Source organism: Tursiops truncatus, chromosome 6 (genome assembly GCF_011762595.2).
Source record: "Tursiops truncatus isolate mTurTru1 chromosome 6, mTurTru1.mat.Y, whole genome shotgun sequence".
NCBI classification, from domain to species: Eukaryota; Metazoa; Chordata; class Mammalia; order Artiodactyla; family Delphinidae; genus Tursiops; species Tursiops truncatus.
In genome coordinates, this window is record NC_047039.1 from 98,475,765 (window position 1) to 98,500,319 (window position 24,555).

At 45.1% G+C, this 24,555-nt stretch overlaps 1 protein-coding gene across 1 annotated transcript in view; it reads right to left on the bottom strand.

Annotated features, from left to right (window-relative positions):
* Positions 1-24,555, bottom strand: part of ASTN2 (astrotactin 2) — a 986,509-nt gene that overhangs the window by 617,517 nt on the left and 344,437 nt on the right. The window lies entirely within an intron of this gene.

Here is a 24,555-nt window from a genome sequence, read left to right on the forward strand (position 1 = left end):
TAGATAGGCCCTTGGTAAATGATCTTTCCAAGCCAGACGTTGGTATTAATCTCCTAGCTGATGGCAGAAACCAGGACTTATTTATCTCTTTGTCCAACCCATTATCAGAACATACTAGGGACTGAATTATTCTTTACAGAAGCTAAAGACACACAGAGTGGAGAGTGCAGGGAGAGTTTTAAGAAGCAAAGGGAATGGAAGAGAGAATGCAAATTAATAGCACCCTGAGGTAGCCATTTACTCAGAGAATGCCTGAAACACCACAGCTGTCTCTGAAGTCCAGGGAGAAGAAAGCACGCAGGTCAAGTCTGCACTCAGGCCAGATGCCCGTGGAGCAGCCACTAGGGCTTGGGGGTTTCCATGGCAACTAGGCCTGGCAGAAACTTCACAGTGGGACTCAAACAGAGGTGACTTTTTAAGAGTTCCTGGCCTAGGGAACTGATCATCAGCAGTTAGCTCTGAGGAGGGGCTGGAGACAGCGGCAAGGTAGAAACTATCTATCCCATAATACCCAACCCCTCCTCACCCAGGCTCTGCACTGCATCACAGTAAGCAAAGACGGGGAAGAGAACCTCCATTCGTTGTGTGCTTACTACGATCCAGGAACTATGCCTAACACTTATATCCAACCATCCCTCCTGCCATCCGTCCAACAAATTTTTATTGAACATCAACCTTTCCCTCACACTGTTCTAGGCACAGGGGAAAGGACAGTTAACAAAACAGTCAAAGTCCTTGAAGCTTACATTTTAGTGGAGGGAAATTATCTCATTTAATTCTTACAGCAAATTGTTCCTACTATCTCTGTTTTGCACAGCAACAGACGGGCTGAGCGATAAAACGACTTTTCTAAGGTCACTTAATCCATAGGTAGCAGAGTCAGGATTAGAACCAGTTCTTTCCATCCTCTCCCCCATATCATACTACCTCCCACTTCACCACAGAATAAGTGTCCCAGGATGGCATCATGTAGTTGCTGAAGGAGCATGGCCTTTGGAGACAGGTATGCCTTTGTTTAAATCCTGCCTCACCACAAAATCTCATGTGACACTTGTCCACTGACCTAACCCTGAGAAGACGCAATGTCTCCATCTGAATAAATGGGAACAATGGTCTTCTTTCAGGGCTGATTTGAGGACAAAATAAGATGATGCACATAATTGGTAAAAACAAAACAAAACAAAACAATAAATCATAGCTCCATATCGTAACAGGAGCATCGTTGGATGGCTAGGGTCATGGTTATCCCTGGTTGACATCGCAGTTTACAGTTCCCTCCCCGTCACTTGCAAGGGGGCGAGCTGTGCTGTGGGAATAGAATTTCACCAGGTTGTATTGATTGCTGGAACTGGAGAAAGTTAATAATCTAATTTCCCCTTCATTTCCCCCTCCCTCTTACCCCTCAACTCCTCGCATGGCAGCAGAGAATGGCATAAAACTCATTGCTTGAGAAATTCGACTGGAAATAACTCGGCATTGTTGATCCACATGCTGCCTATAATTTGGGGTTTGATTAATTCTCAGTTTGGAAATGCCAGGTTGAGAGAGGAAAATCAAATTTAAGTTAAATTTGGAATTGAATCAATCACATTTTACAATGAAGAAAACAGATCTAACCCCATCAGACCCCTGTGTGTGGAAAACTTAAAAGCTGCTGTACTCCCACTGATTCCTTCCTCCTGATATCACGGGGCAGGAGAGGCTGGGTCCTAAGCTGAGAACTCATTTCTTTCTTTAAATGGCATATGGAATTGGGGTGAGGGACAGAGATTCTAGGAACCCAGACATTAGGGCAAAGGAGACCAAAAGGTAGAAATGCCACTTCGAACAAAGGAAAGGTTCGCTTTAGGTTCTGGACATAGAGATTTAAGTCTAAACTCCTCCTGTTAGTAGCTTCTAACTTTTGGCAAGTCACCTACACTCTCAGAGCTTTGGTATTCTAATCTATAAAATGACAATGATAATCCCTAACTGGCAGGCAAACTGTGTGGATTAAATGAGAGGTCACAGTTACAACACCAAGCACACATACTTAGGGATCCATATACGCTCTTGGTGTCACTCCTTTTATCTCAATTCCTTAAAACCCCACTGCCCAACACCTGGCATCTACATGGATATCAAGAGGCCGGTGATACTCCGGTTGAAGCTGGAATTCTGGCTTTTAACCTTAGCTGCTGGCCCCCATGGACAAGTCACCTTACTTCTCTAAGTCTCAATGTCCTTATCTGGGAATTAATTTATTCAATAGGTAATTATTTAATGTGTATCTACTATGTGTCAGACCTCATTTTTTATGTCCTCCTATTAGCTCCAGTGTCTATAAGCATGTCTGGATATATTAGGTGCTCAATAAACATCTATTGAACGAATGAGTGAATGATTAAATGCTTAAATGTTATTCCTCATTCTACCAAGAGGTGTCAGTATTGGAATATTGCTATTGGTACTTTTCTAGTCAAATGTATTCATTCACTTTCTTTAGCAAAGATTGGTCCCCGGCTAGCCAGAAATCATACAAAAAGCCCTTGAGAGGCCACCCAGCCTCCTGCATATGAGGGTGACCACCACAGATTGGTGGGGTGCCCCATTAACCTCACTGAAGACCTCATGGGATTCCTGCCACACCTGAGCTCCAGTGCCTCTGTGCTTCTCTGTGTATTTCTGGAAACTAAAATTGGGACACATCCTCTGACAAGTGCAAGTGTCAGGCTGGAGGCAGAAGGAAAGAATAGTTGAAATTGGGGCTTTCTCAGAACTCTGGGGAAGGCAGCCGCCTTTCCTCAGCCTGCCTCGTGTCTACATTCTGCACACACTTCTTCAGTGTGATGTGTCAATATGGGGCATCCTTTTTGGGGCATCCTTTTCCCTGTCGCTCATCAGGGGCCAAGTCTCTCCTCACCCCCTGCCCCTCTATTTCTGCCATGAACTAGTTTCTTGTGTTCTCTGGCACTTTGAACCTGACCCTCTCAAATCCATAGTATCCTTTAAAATCTCCCATCTTTCCTAGGATTTTCCTTTATAAGATCTGTGCAAGTGCTCATCCAGCCTTTGCATACTTCCAGAGACAGCAAACTCACCCCCTGAGAAGCAGCAATTCTATATTCAGACAGTTGTACTAAACAGTCCTAGAATCTCACTCTGTGAGCCAACTTCTGCTGCCCAAGTCAAATAGGATGTACCCAAGACCTCCTCCTCCAGGCTATTTAGTTAGTTCAAGGTGGCAATGCAGTTGCCTTGAGCTTTCTTTCCTCCAAACCAAATATTGCTAGTTTTACTTTATTTCTCTGAAGTCGTATTTTGAGCCTCTTTATTGTACTTTGCATAGATTTGCTTTTTCTACTGTGGCTTTCCTAGCAAAGACTATCATCATCATCATCATCATCACGAACATTTATAAAAAACACTTTTGTACCAGAAAATATAATTAAACATTTTTCACGTAATATCTCACTTATCTTCACAGAAACCTCATGAGATGCTGTCTACTCTCCCCCACATTTGACACAAGAGGAAACTGAGGCCACTGCTTGCTAAAGGCCATGCAGCTCAAAGGTAATAGGGCTGAAATTTAAAAAAAAAAAACTGACTTCGGAACCCAAGTTCTTAACCATTATGCTCCACAACTTCTCCATCAGTATGCTAGGTGTGGCCTGAGCCAAGAAGAATCAACCCTAAGTGTCAATCTGCTGACAGACCTCAGCTTGCCCTGCGGACCGATGGTGACTATGGGTGGATGCATGGTGGCTTCACTGTCCTCCCTCATATTGACCACAGGTCTTCAAGGGGACCTCTGCATCACCAGAGAGAGGCTTACAAGGAGGGCAGATGGTGGGAGGGGCAAGCTAGATGGCTGTTTCTTTTCCTCTCTGAGCCCCAGAAAACAGTTCAGTTGAGCTGCCTGGGGCCAGTCACTATTCATGAGACCCCTGGGGAGCCCCCTGGGCTGGCTCTGCCCCGTGGACGAGGAGTGTGTCTGTAGTGCAGGCTGGGATCACCCCAGAAAGGCACTGCCAGCAGACACTGAATGGGGCTACACACAGCTCGCTCCTTGGATCTCTCTGTGGCGGTTGCAGACACCTGCTCCTGGAAGTGTGAAGGCAACTTCAAGATGACGACAGTGGTGTGGTGACAAGGGTGCTGGTGATGAGGATGGCACGCCATACTTTTTCAATTCTTGTTAGTTTACAAATTATTCACAAATATTTCATTCACTTTTCACCAAAATCCAATGCAGTGGGTGTTCCTATTATCTCCAGGATACAAATGAGGAACAAGAGACCTAATGGGGAACTCCCATCTAGGCACCAAGGGAATAACGGGGCCTGAGAGCCACATCTCCTGACCTGCAGCCTACTGCTCTTTCCGTGACACTTGACCCAGGTCTCACTGGTGAAATGTGAAGGCAGGATTAGAATCTGTGAGGCCCACCTCCAGAACCACTGACCACACCAGTGTATCCAAATGCCCCACAGAGCCAGTGCGGTATTGCCCACAAAACAGAAAATGTATCTTAAAAGAAAAAAGATATCAATTTTCAAAAATTTCTGGGATATGCTCTATTCTATAATCAACTCTTAAGGTGCGAGAGTATATATCTGATATTAAACTCTCTGAAAAGGTCTACATTAAATTCTCTTTCGCAGAATTTAACCCAGTGTTTCCCCAAAGTATTGCTATACTGCAGAACCATTGTTCTGTGGAACAAAGTAGGGAAAATAATGAGCTGCTTTAATAGTTCATACAAAGGTGACTGTTAGGAATATGAGCAGTTCCCAGTAATTAACTGTGGCTGCTATGCCAGACACTGGGTTAAAGATTTTACTTACATTTGCCTACTTACACTTTTCAACAGTCTTGCAAGGTGGAGATTACTGTCTCTATCTGAAAGTGGGAAAGCCAAGCCTTAACCACTGGCAAGTGATGGAGGACAGTTTCATAGTCAGTCTTGCCTGACTGCAAGTTCTGTATCCTTCTGGTTCCTAGGTATAGTTACACTAACATGAAAAGATACCTGCACCCCCATGTTCACAGTAGCATTATTTACAATAGCCAAGACATGGAAACAACCTAACTGTCCATCCACAGCTAAAGAAATTATGAGATATACACACACACACCCCAGAATATTATTTAGCATAAAAAAAAATGAGGAAATCCTGCCATGTGCAAAAACATGGATGGACCCTGAGGGCATAATGCTAAGTGAAATAAGTCAGCCAGAGAAAAATAAATACTGTATGATCTCACTTATCTATGGAATCTAAACAAAAAACTATGGAAAAATAGATCAGATTTGTGGTTACCGTGGCTGGTGGGTGGGAAGAAGGAGAATTGGAAGACCGGTGAACAAAAGGTACAAACTTCCAGTTATAAGATAAATAAGTACTAGGGATGATGACATCAACATGATGACATGCAGTTAACTCTGAGGTATAATATATATGAAAGTGTTAAGAGGGTAAATCGTAAAAGTGCTTATCACAAGGAAAACACATTTTTTTCCTTCTTTTTTGCTTTTTCTTTTTATTGTATCTGAGATGATGGATGCTAAGTAAACTTGTTGCAGTAATCATTTTATAAAATATGTAAGTCAAATCATTTTGTTGCACACCTTAAACTTATACTGTGATGTACATCAATCATATGTCAACAAAGCTAGAAAATAATTCTTAAGGAAAATGGACTTCAGAGTCACAGGAAAATATGTGCAAGAAAGGAAAAGAGGCAGGTACAAGAGGCCAGTGTAGAAAGTTAAATACTATTCAACTGGAATTTAACAGGCTGATGGAATGCATTAGGGGAAAGAAAAAGATGCTATACTCCCTAGGTGAAATTGCAGTGTGTGAATGAGAAACCGTGGAGATGATTCAAAAGAGCTAAAGTTCTAGAAAGGCTCAGAAATAAATGGGAAAGAAGGAGGAAGAAAAGGTAACACTTGAGTTTCAGATTCACAGGTGATCATCAGCTGGTACTGACTTCCAAAAGAAAAAAAAAAGTTAAGCTACCTGTGTTTGATCCCTGGGTTCACCCTCTTAGACTGTAGGCTGTTTCGCTGCATCCACCGTCTTCAGCCCACATCACTGATGCAAAGGGGAGTGGCAAGGAAGAGTAGGGACCAAGCAGTGGGTGCAAACGGACAGAGCACAAAGCAGCCACAGGTTTCCATGGCTACCAAAAAGATCAGGGCCAATCATCTCCCATCTTCTTGAAAGACACATTTCTAGCTGCTTTTTCTCAGAGCTTGCCAAAAAAGTCACTGTTCCATTCTCTTAGAAGATGTCACTGAACTTTGGTTCAAGGTTTGTGAAAGCAGGAGGAGAGGAATGCTGTTTATTGTGCATTTCATATTTACTAGGTCTGTGGTGGTGGCTTTTACCACCAGAAACCCTTTTATTTCCCATGTCTACTGTCAATGAGACTGTTATTTGACACTGGTGGAAATGGAAACTCAGAGTTTAACTGACTTGCCCAACAGCTCAGAACTAGCAAGGGGCAGAGATGGAATAGGAACCAAGACCTACTGACCTCCAAATTCAATGTTTCTTTCCTCCATTGCATCACATTGCCTCTAAAGGAAGGGGGCTTCCTCAAACCTCCGTGTACCTTCCTCCCCACCTCTTTCTCCCGATTCTCAGAGTGTACCTGAGAAGTAACGGGAAATAAGGCTCTGACTGATGTTCCATAAACCCCCTGCCACAGTTAAATCTGCCTGTCCCTTTCCCTGTATCAAGCTGCATGCATTCCCTACACCTATGTGTTGTCCTGCCTACTTTTCTTAACGTGTCAAAGGGAGACCAACTTTTCAAGACCAGAGAACTCCCACCTCCTGGAAGTCTTCCCTAAGCATCACAACTCACAGGAACGCCAAATTCCCCTTAACTCCTGCCACACGTATCATCTGCTTTAATTTGAATCACAGAAACTCAGGATCACGGGGGACTAAAAGGGCTTTGACCCTAACATATAACACAATAAATACAGGTAGTTTCCTACAATGCTCCCCGCCATGGTCATCCAAACTGTGTTTGAATATCACCTAAACGGGGAGCTGATCAGCTCAAAAGAAAACCCACTTAATTGCTGCTGCTGCTGATAATCTTTTCTCTTAAAGCACTCACTATGTATGACATGTGGTGCAAAATATTTTACGGATATCACTTGAGTCAATCAATCATAAAGTTTTGTTAGCTCCTCATTTTACAAATAAGAAAATTGAGTTTAGCCCAAGTCTAGAAGGCTATTGAGCCCCAAAGAATTCAAATCCACATCTAGATCCCAAAGTGCCAAGCCTAAAGCACAGTAGATTAAAGTAAAAATGGGGACACTGGAGGTTAGAGAAACTCGCTGCATTATTTTCTGGCTGACCTTCAAAAAGTCTCATTATCCTAATCCATAAAATGTGAATGGCATCTACTCCACAGGCTCATTAGAAAGATTAGGTAGGAAAATATACATTGCATAGTAGGTGCTCAATGCACAGTAGCTTTTATCATCATCATCATTAAATATAAGACCAATAAATGTAGAGACCGACCTTTGAATCCAGGAAACTATCTGTATAAATTCAGGATGGGTCAGAAGTGGAAAAAAGAGCATGTGGTCAGAAGGGCAGTGAGTTTCTACTAAGAGAAGGTTCAAAAACATACAGAGTACCTACTATGTGCTAAGCCTCTCCTGGGCCCTTTGCATCCCTTATTCAGTTTGCGTCCACAACAACCCTTGGGTCCCCATTTTATGGAGCAGGGAAGTGGAGCTTAGGGAGGAGAAATGGTCTGCTCAAAGTCACAGGTCTAGTAAGCTGCAGAGCTGGTAATGTAACTCAGGTCTGTGTGATGCTCTAAGCAAGACACAGACAAGTGGTCCATGGCCTGAAGACAGTAACCAGGGTTAGACTGGAGATTATGTCAGGAGAGGACACCAGAGGAAGGATACAGGATAGTTAGCCTTGAAACAAGGAAGATTCAGGCAGAGGGGCCTCTTAACGAGGATGTTGTAGAAGACACACAAACGTAGCAAAAGGGAAAGGAAACAGATATTCCACATGAGCAACCACTGTGAACCAAGGCTCGGAGCTTGACTTGTTAAAAAAACAGCCCTCTGAGTTAAGTACCATGATCTCTATTTTATAAATGAGGAAAATGAAGCTCAGAGCGATCAGACCCTTATGCCAAGCTGCACAAACAATCAGAGGCAGAGCCGGATTCAACCTAGGTCTAGCTGACCCAAGAAATACCCTTATTCTTCATACCAGGGCTTGTTTACCATAAGACTCTTGCAAATCTAAGAAACTAGAAGGAGCTTTGGCCCGAGAAAGCAGATTCTCAAACCAAGGGTCTTGCTCCACACCCAAAACCTCACTCTTATAAAGGAAGAAGCTGGGGTCCCATGAGGGGACAGAGGACTCTGCCCTTTCCTGGGTGTAGGAGTTGGGCTGCTCATCACCTGGGAACTTGACTGGGAAAAACACACTCATCTCCAGCTCTTTACATAGAGGGGCATTTTCCTCCTTGGTTTTCCAATCCACCGTCTCTTCAGACCACTAAATTTCAGCAAAAGCACATGGCACTGTGTTTAAACAGCCAACTGGAGATAAACATCTGTGCCTTTAGACCTTTGAGGAGGGAATATAAAAGAGAAGAAAAGAAGAAAAGAGGAAAAAGTGTTACCATGAAGCGTTTCTGCCCAAATACATTTCCATACAGTGGCCTCTACCCATTTCAGGCTGACATTCTGGGCCTAAACCTTTCAAACCTGCTGGTTGAAAGAAGCCACCTCCAACAGAACAATAGTGGTCTTTGCCCAAGGGCCACGCTAGACCCACATTCTGTCTCGTCCTTCAGTAACAAGGGCAGGCCTGAGGATGCTGTGCAAAGAGCTGTGCTCTGGAAGTCTAGAGACCAAACTTGAACACCACTCTGCCACCATTCACTATGAAACCTTCGGAAGATCCCTCCCTTCTCTGGAGTTCTGTCTTCCCTGCCTATAACAGGAGAAATCCATTCCTTCAATGAATATTTACTGAGAGTCCATTCTTCACTGAGCTCTGTGAGTAGGGGATCCAGAGATCAGAGTCATCAAGGGCCTCAATGCCCAGTGGGGTAGGCAGGTCCCCAAACAGAGAAAGTAATGCAAGGGGATCACCATGGTGGCAGAGGTCAGTGCAGGTTTGGAGGTCAGAGAATCATTCCTCAGAGCTGAGGCTTATAACATGAGAGCTATTAGCCAAGTAGGAAAACAGAGCCTGTGGTCCAGGAGAATGGAACAGCAAAGGTGAACAGGACATTGCACATAACCTGGAATGGCAGGAGGTACCTGTACTAAAACTCAGGCAGAAGCAGCAAGAGAGGTAGTAAGGGGCACACAAAGAAAGTCACGGTCCACTGCCAGGAGAGTGGGCTTTATCTGAGATGATGTAGTCAGTCCTTTCAGGCCAGCTCTCCCGGCACTGTGCAAAGCTAAAACATGTCCTCATTTATTCACTTTGTCCACAAAGACGTTCTAGGTATCTACTAAGTGCCAAACATTGTGTTAGGTGCTGGAGATGCTGCAGGAACTTCATAATCTCAAGGGGTGGGATCCAAAGACCTTGTGACAAAGGATGAGACCTACAACTGTACCTCTGGAGTGGAGGAGACGGAGAGGCACCGGGTTAGAGGCACAAAACTTATCCTGCAAAGACACTCTGTGACACACCAGAGGACCTTTACACCAGAGGAGGCTGAAGAACATCCTGGATAGAATCTGAGAACCTGAAGCTTGGTGATAAATCGTTCTTCAAGTGTAGGGATGCACATAAGCATAAGTTGTCTGAAATCAAAGAAAGACCTGGTTCGGAGAAAAGGAAAGAGGGCAAGTGGACAAAGGGAGGCAGCTTCTAAAATGGCTTCCAGGGGCTTCTCTGGTGGCACAGTGGTTGGGAATCCGCCTGCCAGTGCAGAGGACACGGGTTCGAGCCCTGGTCCGGGAAGATCCCACATGCCGCGGAGCAACTAAGCCCGTGTGCCACAACTGCTGAAGCCCGCACGCAACGAGAAGCCCCTGCTCGCCACAACTAGAGAAAGCCTGCCCATAGCAACGACGACCCAACGCAGCGATAAATAAATAAATTAAGAAAAACAAAACCCAAAACGGTCCCCAGTGGTTCCCGCCTCCTGGTATTCACACCCGGGTGTAATCCCCTCCCCTACAGACTTGCTTCCATCAGGTGGTCTATAGCAAAATTATGGTATGTCACTTCCAACAGTAGGGTGGGTACAAAAGATTGTGCCTTCCTTTTTTCTTACACTCTCTGGCTCTTCCCATTTTCTTGCTCTGCTGAAGCCAGATGTTACGTTGTGAGCTGCCCCCTAGAGAGGCCCACAAGGCAAGGAGCTGAGGGTGGCTCATGGAACAGATCCTGCAACAACCTCATGAGGAGGCTGGGAAGCAGGTCCTTCCCCAATGAAGCCTGGAGAGGAGACCATAGCCCTGGTTGACAACATCACTGTAATCTCAAGAGAAACTCTGAACTGGAGGACCAGTTGCATGGTGCCTGGACCCCTGACTCAGAGAATAAATGTTGGTTGAGGTAATAAACGTGAATAGATAAATGCTGGTTGAGATAAGAAATGAGAGGATACCCGTTTGCTGTTTTAACCTGCTAACGTTGGGATACTTTGTTACACAGGAACAGATAACTCATCCTGGGGGCTACTTGAATGAATGACTGAGAGAGGCTGCAGAGTCCCCATCCCTAGCAGGAAACTCGGGGTCCTTCAAGTTCAGAAGAGACCTTCAGTCATTGCAAAAAGGTTGCCTGAGCACCTGTGTGTGCTATGCCCTGGGCAAGTCTCACGACTCGCCAGGGAGCCGGGCACGGCCCAAACCTGCAGGGGCACAGTCAGGTACACGAGAAGGTTAGGAAAAGACATCATTGCACTGTGCCTGGATAACTGCTAGGTTGTTTTACTAAACTCTTCACACCCTAGTGAGAGCTGAGAGGAAGGGAGCTGCTGAAGTGTGCTTGACAAAACCAGGGCTGGCTGCACAGGGGAGGAAGCTCCTTTTATCTGTATAAAGGCATCTCTCTCTCTCTTTCTCTCTGCAAGATCCTGTGTTCACACACTGATCCCAGAAGTGAAGTTGGTGAAATGGAAGGCTTATGAGCTTTGCAGCCAGACCAATTAAGCTTGAAACCCAACTCAGTAATTTCTCAACAATGTGAACTCAGGAAGTCAATAAAAAAGAAGGATTAAGATCATAGCCCTGAACTTTGCACCGAGCTGGGATCAAGCACCGGCACTGCCCATTACTACTTGAAGTTGTTGGTTCAATATGATCTTTCTATGTTTCAGTGTCCCCGTTTATAAAGCAGGAATAATCAAAATGTCTACACTACAAGATTACTTGAGTGAAAACAAAAAGTTTTCAGCACAGTGGCTGATAATAAGAAAGGCGCAATAATAGCGAGTAACGCTGGGAAAGTTACTTAACTTTTTATGTGTCTTTATGCATGTAAAGTTCTCAGCACCTTGTATGATATCTACTGAGTGTTCTCAGCTGCTCTACCTGTTAATGTTACTAGCGGAGGCCTTGGACCCATTGATTTTTCAGGGTTCCTCCGAGACTAAGGGCTGGCCAGCAATGATGCACTCAAGTCACACATCCTTGAGTATTTATAAAAATGCTCCCTAGCCCACCCCCAGGGGCACTTAGTTCCTTGTGCTGGGATGGAAGGACACAGATTATTTCTGCAGCAGGAGATGTGCAGAGGCATCACTCAGATAGAGATGGCAGGGACACAGTAGCAGTGGTTCCCTAAGTAACTGTAATTCAGGTGCTATACACACCTGAAGCTTCCTGCATGCACCGTTAAACTTATGGGACAGCAATCATAGTAACAACACTATCGCATATTTATGTATACAGCGTCCACATCTGAACATCTTAAAGAGCTAAAATAGAAGCCCTACTGAATTTCAGAGAAATCTATGTATATATGTCAGGATGTGAATATATGTGTAAGTGTATAAGAATTGAGATTAGGATGTATGTATGCTTAGAGTAGAAGCAACAGCATCCCTGGGAATCATACCTATGACCTTCTTCTTCCCCCTCAATCACCAACCAGGGCCACCATTAGCAACGCTGCTTTCTTCTTAGTTTTCTAGTAGTCAGCAGCTCAAAGAATAGAAAAAAACATTGCAAAAGTCAGCAGAGTTCAAATTCCCAGATTCACCAGTTTCTGGCTACATGACCTTGGGATGCTCATTTCTTTTTTTGTAGTGTCTGGTTCCTCAAATGATCAAATGGGCGTAAGAATTTCTTGGTTAGTCCTATTCAAAGTTTAGTGTGGGAAGTAGATCCTCCCTCCTTCCTTCTCTCCCTGCCTTCGTATTTCAACCTACAAAGGATAGGATACAGTGAAAGTTCATTGTTTTTTATAGACTAATCCTCCAACTGGCTATTTGCAAAGTTATTTAGCAAAATCCTATAACTAGAGAGAGAAGAATGTAAACGTGCCATTCCCCCCATGAGACTCCACCTTGCTCAAAGGCATGTACCCTGCCTTATACTCTCCACCACTGGACCTGGTACTGAGTAGCAGCTAAATTAATATTTGGTTAATGAACAAACAGATGAACAAATGAACAGAAAAGTTTCCAACCAATGACTTACTTTAGAGAGGAGCAGCTTTCACGGGTACTTTCCAAGGAGGAAACAAAATCCAGGCATTACCTCCTTGATGAAGAGAACGAGGTAAGCATGAGTTTCAGATGAAGTATCACTTTGTCTCCCAATAAACTAATAATAGCTACCATGGTTAAGCACTTAACTCTGTGCCGAGTCCTGGACTAAGGACTTTACATGGAGTTATTTCATTTAATCTTTATAACACTCTGTGATGGAATTACTGTTAATACACCCATTTTACAGAGGAAAAAAATTGAAGCCCTATGAATGCAACTGCCTACCTGAGATCACAGAGCTGATAAAACTTAAAACTGAAGATGGCTGACCCCCCAGTGAAGCCCCCAAAACTCTCTGTCACATTGCCTCCCAGGTGACAGCCTTCTGACCTATGAGAGGAGACCTCCCAAGCCTACGTGGCTACCTCTCCAGTACTGCGGGGAAGATGGTGCCAACACAGAAACAGATGTGGCCCCCACTCTCAAGAATTTCTCCATCTGGTGAGGGTGGGCATTGACAGATGTGAATATATCATGTGCACTCTGCTTCACGCTAGAGTGGAGAAGAACAGGGCGGGATGAGGGACCTCTTTTAGCAAGGGACAGTTAAGCCCAGTCCTGACAGGGGGAGGAAGGGTGTTCCAAGCAGCAGGATGGATGTTCCAGGGTGGAATGCAGTGGAAACAGTGACGTGTGACATGAGATGAGGACGGATAGGTGGGCAGGAACATGCAAAGCTCTGAAGGCCAGGTTAAGAGGTTTGCTCTTAACCCTAAGGAACAAGAGAACAACTAAAAAGGTGCTGAGAAGGAGGGGGCATGACTTGACTGTGGTGGCAACACTGGGGCTGGAGAAACGTCATCAAATGCAAAGCACGTCTGAAGGCAGAGTTGCTGGCTTGTGATGGCTCAGAAAGGGAAAGGGATAAGTAGGGTTTTGACATCTCCACCCAAACTGTACTTGCAGGCAGAATTTCTTCAACAGGTCATCTCATTGTCATAGAGAAGTACAGATAAGCAGGCAGAATCTCCTAGTAAGACGATGTTGTGTTCTTCTTATTTCAGGGCTGAAGACAGTATTTCCCATCCTCCTCTCTAGTTTTGATTATTCATGAATCATTCAATTGTTTATTTATTCTTTGATCAACAAATATGTACCGAGTTTCTGTATTTCCTCTATGGGCCAGACTATGTGAGATGCAGGGAAAGACAAGATAGCAATTCCTAGGAGATGCATCCCGGGTTGGTCAGTGGAACTGGAGCAATGGCACACTGGAACTGGCTACAGCTGACTCAAGACAGCTAATTGTTAAATATTCAGGGATGCCGCTTGGTAGTTGTTAAATCTATGACTTGAAATGACATGGTAGGAGAATGTACACCACAGAAATAAGCAAATGCTATAAGTAAGGCTTTTTACATTTTCTCAGAGAGCCAGCCTGCCAGCATACCACTGGGTTAGGACAAGTTGCCTCAATGGGGCTGACAGTCTGTGGGTTCATCTTCCAAGTTCAGAGAATTCAGAAATATGTGCAGAAGCCTAGGTCACGGTTACAAAGTACACACCAATCCTTTTTAAGAACTCTAAGCATTTCAGGGCCAGATCACAGACTAGAGTCAGACAGACCTGGGCGTGTATCCTGCTGGGAGCACTTACTGAAGGTCCAGGTGAGGCAGTCTACTTTACCATCTTGACTTTCATTCCCCTGCCTTTAAATTGGGGACCATGTATACATGCTATATGTTTGTGCTTTGCACAGTGCCCGGTATTTAGGAAGCACTCATTGAATGCTATGCATTATTATTATTGTTCTTTTTATTCCCCTATGATTTTCTAGCCTTTTCTCCCAACCCATTTCACCCTTGATTATCCTCAGTAGCACCCAGCCTTAACGTATACACTCCCTAGAGCAGGAATCTCACAACTCTCCCTGCACCCCATTCCATCTCCAGTCAGCTCTGAGTAGAAGAAAGATAATTTTGTAAACAGAAGACAGTGTAATTTCTACCAATAGTATTCATTTATCTAAGAATGTGTTATGAAAATATTTGCTACATCCACATTAACTTATTCAAGGTGCATCAAGGCTGTAGACCAAAACAACCCATGATGCAATATAAATTGTGTCTACTCTGCTGATGAACTTGTAAAAGGAGACCACTGGCTCTGGGACTAGAAGACCTGGGTTTAAATTCCAGCTGGATATTTAATAGCTGTGTGATTTCGGGCAAATTATGTAACCTCTCTTTGCTTTAATATCCTCATTTGTATATTCGTACTCTGTAGGTATTTGTCAAAGATCAACTTAATCAACATGTCTTCCATGTTTACAAAAGTATCTGATAAATATAAGCTACACATGCCTCATGGTGGTTAAGGATCCGCCTGCCAATGCAGGGGACACGGGTTCAATCCCTGGTCTGGGAAGATCCCACATGCCGCGGAGCAACTAAGCCCGTGCACCACAACTACTGAGGCTGTGCTCTAGAGCCCGCGAGCCACAACTACTGAGCCCACGTGCCACAACTACCGAGCCCACGTGCCACAACTACCGAAGCCCACGCGCCTAGAGCCTGTGCTCCGCAACAGGAGAAGCCACCGCGATGAGAAGCCCACGCACCGTAACAAAGAGTGGCCCCCGCTCGCCACAACTAGAGAAAACCTGTACACAGCAACAAACACCCAACACAGCCAAAAATAAATAAATATTTTTTTAAAAAAATTGTGTATTCTGCACATTATGTGATTTGTTGTATAAATTATTGATGCCAGTCCAGGCTGTGGCTTGTTTACGTTCTCTGAACAATAAAATAAATACTGTCATCCTTGAACTTTCGGTGGGAGAATGAAGAGGGGGAGAAGGTCCTCAATTCAGTCCTCAGAAGGCTTTCTTGCCCCTGGGCGAGGAGCCATCTAGTCTAATAGTTTCTTTACCCACACTATTATGCTTCAATCTCATTATAACACTGTCAGTACTTCTACAGATCAGGGAAGCTGTATTACTCGCCGGAAGCCTTGAAGGTGCTAAGTGGGGTGGAGCTGGGACTTTACACCAGGTTGAAGTTCAAAGGATGAGCCCGCCCTGTGCAGTACATTGAACTCTGCCCAGCAGGGAGCATGACCCCATTTGGGGCCAAGTCCATCAGGACTGGCCCGACAATGAGGCTGCTGAGTGGCCCAGCCTGCCCCCAACGCCATTCTCATGGACTTAAGGTGTCATCCACCCCTGCCTACCTGTCTGATCCAGTCACCATTAGAGCATCTTCTCACCTTTTAGGAGCACAGGGCCACCACTACCGCTAGACAGCCACTCTTAAACCACTAACCGATACCTAGACCCTAGAAAGCAGCTCTCTTTCAATCATATCTTCACCTTATTGAGCAGATCCAGCTTTGCTTGCTCCCTAGCTCAGAATCTCCTACAGGGCTTGTTGTAAATACAGTGCTCTGGCGCCATGATAAGACCTACTGAACAAGACTCTCTGGGGTGAGGTCCAGAAATCTGATATTTAAACTTTTTTTTTTCCTCCTAGAATTGTTCACCATTTTTCCTGCAGATGGAAAATCAAAGAAAGGTACTATTAAATCAACTATACTCCACTAAAAATTAATTTTAAAATATTCCTATAAAAAAACCCATAGAGATTCTCATTAGTTCTCTATTTTATACATAGTATCAACTGTGTATATATGTCAGTCCCAAGCTCCCAAAACATCCCAACCCCCCCTTCCTCACTTGGTATCCATACGTTTGTTCTCTATGTCTGTGTTTCTAAGTCTTCTTTGTAAATAAGATCATCTAGATCAATTTTTTCAGATTCCACATATATGTGTTACTATACGATATTTGTTTTTCTCTTTCTGACTTACTTCACTTTGTATCACAGTCTCTAGGTCCATCCACATCTCTACAAATGACCCAATTTTGTTCCTTTTTATGGCAAAAAATTAAAAAAAAATTAAAATTCACATATTCAGAGGGAAAAAGAAAAGAAAAAACACAAAACAGACAGAGATGAGCTATACCTTCAATGGAATCTACACTCAAGCCCCAAGCCATGCCCTTGAGTGCCCATGGATGCCTTCAGAGCAATGGTGATGGTGTGTGTCTGACTTTGTGTGTGCGTGCGTGCTCCCACGCCCACAGATGCTCTTCCAGCACACTGTATAGAAACACAGAAGACGTATTTCTTTAAAATTAACTTCATAAAGGATATTTATATGTAGCGAATGTGATACTATTCATATTTTTCATACATAACAGATTAATTAGGTTTGGAGACAAGACTGGAAACTTAATCCATATTCATAATCTTATCAATTTGCAGGAAGACTGTGCAAATTTTCGAGGGGCCAACCTTGGCTCCAAACTGCCACTTTTACTATTGCCATAGCTCAGGCACACCAGGGTAGAGGTTAGACAGAATGCTGTATACAGCCTTAGAAGCTAACCAACCTTGGTGTATTCTCTTACTTCAAGTGCATTCTACATAAGTACACTTTTTATGAAATAGCCTTGAAACCCAACCACCTTAGTTTGCACAGACTTTTATTATATACTTCCTATGTCAGGCATAATTCTAATTCAAATATATTGCATGGTAGAGTGCCAACTAGGGCTATTCTTAGAAATAACCACACTTTATAACCTCGCCACCCTTAAGGTACATTTTTTTCAGGTTAAAGAACCATTTAGGGCTCATGTGGGCACCTGGTAGGCATCTCAATAGTATGGTAATGTTTTTGATCCACTAGGAGGTTAGTCAACTTTTGTGGGCTAGCCTGGAAACTCTGCCGCTGTTGATATATTTGTTTTGTATGAGAAAGCATGCTCTGCATGCCAAAAGATCTTACAAACAAATTGCTGGCCACCCAGAGGGCTCCTAGGTTGAGCTCCTAGGGGTTGTAGCCGAAACTTACGAGGGGTGCACCACAAGAGCTGTATAAAGGCGGCACAGGCTCAGAGCTAGAAATAGTGTGCTGAGTGACCCCGACAAGCTCCCCTATCCACTGGGGCTGCTCCAACGGATTTCTCATTCGGATACATGAAAGCAGCTGAAAGGATTGTTTTCCCGAGAGCTTTTTGCCTGCCCTGAGCGTGCCAAGGGACTTTGCTGGTTCTAATTATTTCCCTTTATGTTCAGGCCGAGACTTGTTAATACAATAAACCCGCGTTTCCAGGACACGCTCACAACGCAGAAACATCTCAGGGTGTTTTACAAGCAGAAGATCATGTTAAATCAAATCAAATACCAATTAAAGATTAACAGCGGTATTGGAGAGCTGTTATCATGGTCCAGCCGGGGCCGCTGGGACGGCCGGTGTTTCCTCCAACCTGCTGTGGTCCAGCTCTTGTCCACATTGCTATTTTGGGGTCTACTGGGCAAAACAGTCTTTGCCTGAGTCCCAAGGTCCCAGAATATCAACACTGGAAAGATGTTAAAGATCATCTCAGCTGAGCCTTGTTGTTAAAGATGGGGAAACTGGGGTCTAGAGAGAAGGGGTGACCCAGCTTCAGCCAGCATCAAGAATCGAAGGTCCTCGAGATGTTCCCAAGAACCCCCTCTTGTTGGCATGGGGCCCCATCTGGCTGCTTTCCAACACCTAGGAACCTTTTCTCTGATTTCCACTTGCAGTGGCTGAACTGTAGCTCCCAAAAGATATGTCCATCTGGAACCTCAGAATGTGATCTTATTTAGAAAAAAAAAAAACCAACTATTTAAGTTGAGGATCTTAAGATGACATCATCCTAGATGTAGGATGGGCCCTACATACAATGACTAGGGTCCTCTTAAGACAAAGACAAAGGGAGATTTGAGACATTCAGAGGAGAAGGCCATGTGAAGATGGAGGCAGAGATTGGAATGATGCAGCCACAAGATAAGAAATGCCAAGGACTGTCATTAGCCACCAGAAGCTAGGACAGAGGCAAGGAATGAATTCCCTCTCAGAGCTTCCAGAAGAAGTTCATTCGGACAACATCTCGATCCTGGACCTCTGGCCTTGAGAATGCACTTCTGTTGTTTTAAGCCACCCAGTTTGAGGTGATGTGTTACGGCAGCCACAGGAAACTACTATTAGCCTCCTCCTGGAATGTCCTCCCTCACCTCTTCCGTGCAGTGAGGACCTACTTTTCTTTTGAGATTAAGTTTGAATGTTGCTCCCAGCCTACGTGTGAGCCTTCCTGACTGAACCTCCAATTAGAATAGATCCCAACTTCCTTGGTGCCCCTAAGTGTATATACCCCTAAAGTTCATCTCAGCATCTTTAACTTGTCATTTTAGTCATTTATCCTTCCCTCCTACCAAATTCTGGGGGCATAGACAGAATGCGCTACATCTGATTCAGTTTTGGGCCCCAGACCTAATTACACTCAAACAAGTACTTAGGAAATTCCTATACAATTAAGGTGAGCACAAATGAATGACTTAATCTGTGTTCTCTCCCTTCCTTTCCAATTAGAGAAACCCATACCTATTGCATCTCCAGGCCCATCTACTAACCTTTCCTTCTCCCCTACCTGAAGTCCATTAAAAATAAACTTAGAGGATTTCAGGACCAGGCATGAGACAGTATAATGTCAAAGATACAAGCACCAGCTTTGGGGTCAGCCTGGTGTACACCCTGATTCTATCATTTTTTAGTAAGTCACTTAACTTCTCTGGACCTCAGAGCCCTCATCTCTGAAACGTAAGTAGAAGATTAAGTGGGTTAATGCAATTAATCCGGACAGTAACTCTTTTCAGACAATAACATCATCACTCCCATTTTACAGATTACGCCCTTGAATCCAAGAGAAGTGGATTGTTCAGGGCGGCACAGTCAGTAAGTGACACTGCATGACCTGAACTTCAGACTAGCATTCAAGTCCATGCTCTTGAACAACATATTATACAGAATCCCAGGCTCTCTACCACCCCAACAAGACCCCCTCATCCACGTGCTGAGTGACAAAGAATATTCTATTGTTTCCCAGAATGAAGCTTCCCCCAAAGAGCACATATCCTTGAATTTAGCTCGTTCGGTCTTCAGGCTCCTTGGGAGGCCTCTGAATTCGTATCTAAGACAGTCTTCCAAGTCTCAGCTGGTTTGAGACACTGTGAATCGTCATGCAGGGAGTATGGAAACGAATGCCTTCTGCCCAAACCATCATCTTTCAATTACAGATCACTCTCCCCATTTGGAAGCGCTTCCCTTTGGATACAGGCGTCTTGCAGTCTGGTGCTAGTTAGAACTGGGAAGAAATAAAGAGAACGGACATGGGGAGAGAAGGAGATGGGGGGACATGGAAGGGAAGGAAAAATACAATGCATCCATCAATTTGAACAGATGCTTAGAGCTCATCTTGTTCAAGGCCCTCATAGCACAGTTCCAGGGGCCCAGTTCCCCTGAATCTACGGGCTGGAACGCAGGAACTGAAGGTGGCTGCTGGAGTTGTAGAATATGGTGGCATAGACACAGTGCAACTCATTATTTTTTTAGACAGTGGATGAAACCAAGGTAGAGAGAAGTTAAGTGGCTTCTCCAACCAGTCAGCAAGGTAACAGTAGAACCAGGATCTCTGACTTTTAACTGCTGTTCTGTAGTAGACAGGAAGTTAGATATCCAAACAAACAAACAAACAAACAACCCCCCCCCAAAAAAAACTGGAGGTACAGACCAAGGGAATTTTGCAGGGAAGGCAAAACAGCCTTAAGACTTTTGAGGAGAAAAGAGAGGAAGAAGGATTAGAGGGATGGAAGTAAGGCAAGAAGACATCTATGCAGGAGGAGAAGACGAGGGATGAGGAACATGAAGACGGGGCAGAGAAAGTGTGAGAAAACAGGGAAAACCAAAGACAATATACTGCAGGAAAAATTCACACACAGGGAGATGGCAGAAATAAAAATATGGGGTAAGATAACTGTTTCGTCACTGTCTGATGAAGATGCTCTAACCCTTCCCCGTGCTTTTGCATCCACCAAGTCCTCGCTCCTTACCCAGGTCCCCAGCCTTCTGTCATTGAGCTTGGCTGACCTCTCCCACCCACCCTCAACCCCCAGCCCAGCTTTCTGCCTCCAGGACTGCCTTCCGCCTTGATTGCCCTTCTCCTCCATTCCATTCCTAGATATTGCTAGGTTCATTTCACCTCATCTTTAAGCTCTCCTTTCCTTCAGGAAATTCTCCTCCCCCCTCTTCCTGTTAACTACCTTCCATTCCAGACAGGGCTGGAAGGCTCTCCTCTGTCCTCCTGTAACACCCCATAAACCTCCATCGTATTATTTATCGCAATGGACTTTACATCTCTGTTTTCACGTTACCCTGCTTCGTCCAGTAGGCTAAATTTCCCAGGGCCAGGAACTAGGTTTGATCCATCCTATATCTCCAGCACCTACCACAGGGTAAAGCATGAATTACGCACAACGCAGGACTGGTGAATGCCTGACTGATGAATGCACGATCGCACAAAGGGCTCCTGCTCTCAGAGTGAAAAATTATTTCTAAAACCACTGGGAGGCGCTCTTGGGTAACTCCAGCAATGGACCCTGGGCGAGGAGACAAGAGTAGGATTTCTTTCTACCAAACATCTCTGCGAAACAGAGAAGGAAAGAAGAGTAATTCAAAACTGGAGAAATCCTTTCAGACTTCACCAGGTGAGGCTGAGAATGGAACAGAGCCTGCCCCGGTGGATTAAAGACTACAGTGAAAGTCAGAAGCACCGGACTCTAGTCTGTGGAACTGGTTAGCTCTGCGGCTTGGGGAATCACTCATCGTGGAAGGGCAACAGCTCACTCCATTCACACCAAGCCCAGGCGAGGCCGCTATTATCACCAGCCCCCACCTGCCAGGAAGAACAGGATGAATGAGCAATAAAGCATTCTGATCTATCAGGAAGAAAAGACCTTAACAATAGAGGGGATGAACGTATCTGGGATTCTTATTCTAACTGGGAACACTTATTGCATACCTACCACCTCAAACATGATTTCAGACACTAGCAATACAGGTGTGAGCAAGCCACCGCCCCTGGTCTCCACTCAGGAGAGGAGTAGAGACATACAGGACTAACCATGATTTTAAAGAAGAGACAAGGACTCGATGATAAGAGAGATATAGGTAACATGCCACGGGAACATTTTGTCTGGAGGCATCAGGGCGAGCTTCAGAAAGGCGGTGACATTTATTCCAGCCAGACCCAGAGGACAGTCCGGCTTCATTAGAGTGGGGTTGACAATGCCCTCTAAGCTGATGGGACCACACCAGCAAACACTAGCAGGTGAAGATGTACGAGGTGTGTTTGTGGGTGTTTGGGCAGAAGACGGAACGGAATTTCAGGCTAGACAGGCAGGTTTGGCTAAAATTAACAACAGGTAATAGCAGTCAGAACGGTGGAAGTAGCAATGGCAAGTGGGAATGGCTGCAGCCACAGGGACAGAATGATGGAGCAGAATGCCAAGGACGACGTTAAGGGCCGTGTACATATTGCCTCACTGAGTCCTACGTGTGTATATACACACATATGCATAAGTATATCTATCTGTCAATACGTAGTTTTTTATTTCCATTTCGTAAGTGAAGAACATGAAACACAGAGGGGTTAAGTCACACATCCGAAGTAAGGAAACAGCGAAGCCAGGATCTACACTCAGGACTGCCCATCTCGAAAGGCAATGCTTTCCAATGCTCTGCTACTCCTCACCCGACGTCAGGCTAAGAAGTGGAGAATTTATTACGAAGGCCAAGAGGGAGCTGTTAAAAGTGTATGAGGGAATGACACGATCTAACAAATGCTTTCAGAAGATGACTCTGGTGTCACACATACCCCATCAGCTTTGGGTGGTTCCTACTTGCTTATTCCTAATGAAGCCCCTTCTGGGGCAAGCAGGGGTGGACATGGTCCATTTGTAGCGGTCCCCAAGTGTCCCAGAGGAACCCTGGATGAGCTCAGCCCCTCTGACAAATGCTCCAGCCTCCCACGGCCCCAGGGAGTGATTTATCAGAGTAGCATCAGTGCCTCTGCCCAGCAGCCTGTGATCCAAGGCTGGCAGCCCAGGCTGGGCTTTTTAATTAGCTGAGAGAGGGAAGAGTCAAGCCCTCGAGGACGGAAAGAAAGAGAGACACCAAGAAGGCTCATAAATTCAGAACCAGGGATCCATCGGCTGGAGTCTGGCACGGGTCAGGGAGGAGGGGGAGGGACAGACTGGCTACCTCTTTAGCTTTTTCACAGTCTCCCTTGCTTTCTGGTCCAGATCCTACAGAGAAGATGGGAAACTTTGCCACCTTTTACACAGGAATCCCTGGGACGCACCTTTTTCTAGCGTGGCTGTACGACCAGAAGCCAGGGAACCTCATTTCTAGTTCCTGAGTTGCTGTGCAGTTTGAGACCAAAATCACAACACAAAAGCTTGCAGGTTTTGGAGCTAGACATGAGCTTAAATCTCTATTCTGTGATCCTTACTTAAAATGTGACTTGAGCAAATTGCTTTTTCTCTCTGTGCTTCAGTTTCCCTATCTACGAAATCAGGAGAAGACCTTGTCCTGAAAGGACTAAAGGAGAACACAGGTAAAGTGCTTGGCCCGTAATGGATGCTCGGTAAATAACAGCTGTTTTTAAATTTATTTCCCTCCCTCTTGGCCTTAGCTTCCCCATCTGTAAAATGCAAAGTTGTGCCACGTGACCTATAAGGGCTTTTCTAGCACTGATTTCATCTGGGCATTTTCATCTGGATACAAGAAGAGTTAACCGAATCTGGCGGGAGGGAGCTTACTTAGGGAGGAGGTTGCAAATTTCCTCCTTGCAGGGGTCCAGGGGCAGGGTGGGGGCTGAGGTAGGGCGGAAATCTTGAAAGATGCCTATTTCACACCAGTGTACCGAGACAATTCTGAGAGTCACAACTATGGGCGGCCTCAATAGTGAGTGAGCTCCCCTTCTCTGGAGAATGCAGGTAAAAGCTGGCCAACAGTCTGGAGCTGATGTTCTGAAAGAAATTTCAACATTGGATGGCGGGGGGTGGGGTGGGGGTGGGCAGAGTATTTCCATTCAGGTCCTCGCCAGCACTGAAAATAGCATGGCATAATGCTTAGCGGCGTATTAACTGATGGTACTGTTTCTCATTTAGCTCTCATAACCCAGTGGGGTAGGGAGTATCCACCCCCACCTTCAGACAGGAAACTCAAGATGCAGAGAGTGAAGTCACTTGCTCAAGGGTGCACCCAGACAGGAGGAGGCAGAGCAAGCCCGGGAGCTCCGGTGAACCTAACTCCCAAGCCCCTCTCTTTTTGTTACGCAGCCGGATTCCCATCTCTGATTCTACACCTGGTGGCAGCCCCAGCCTGGCTAATATATATATATATATTTTTTTTTTTTTCAGTACGCGGGCCTCTCACTGTTGTGGCCTCTCCCGTTGCGGAGCACAGGCTCCGGACGCGCAGGCTCAGCGGCCATGGCTCACGGGCCCAGCCGCTCCGCGGCACGTGGGATCTTCCTGGACGGGGGCACGAACCCGTGTCCCCTGCATCGGCAGGCGGACTCTCAACCACTGCACCACCAGGGAAGCCCCTGGCTAATACTGATTGCAGCTGTCCCTTCCTTCTTCCCCAGCCCCTGTCTCTGTCCCCCGACTGCTCCCCCATATGTATTTACGCTGGGCTGCCTGGTAACAAACGGCTCGTTACCATGCAGAAGGCGACAGCCGGGCGATTAGTGAAATTTGTTACCCATGCGTCTCCGAACAAAATTAAATTAAAAGTACTGCTTTGCTGTCAAGATAAGGGCCAAGCTGCTGAGATAATTTTTTACTCTCAAACACTCAATTACCCAGTGAGGCTGGATCAGATACAATCAAAGGGGAAAAAAGAAGAAAAAGAAAGAAAAAACTTAGAGGCAGGACCTCCAGGAACAGAT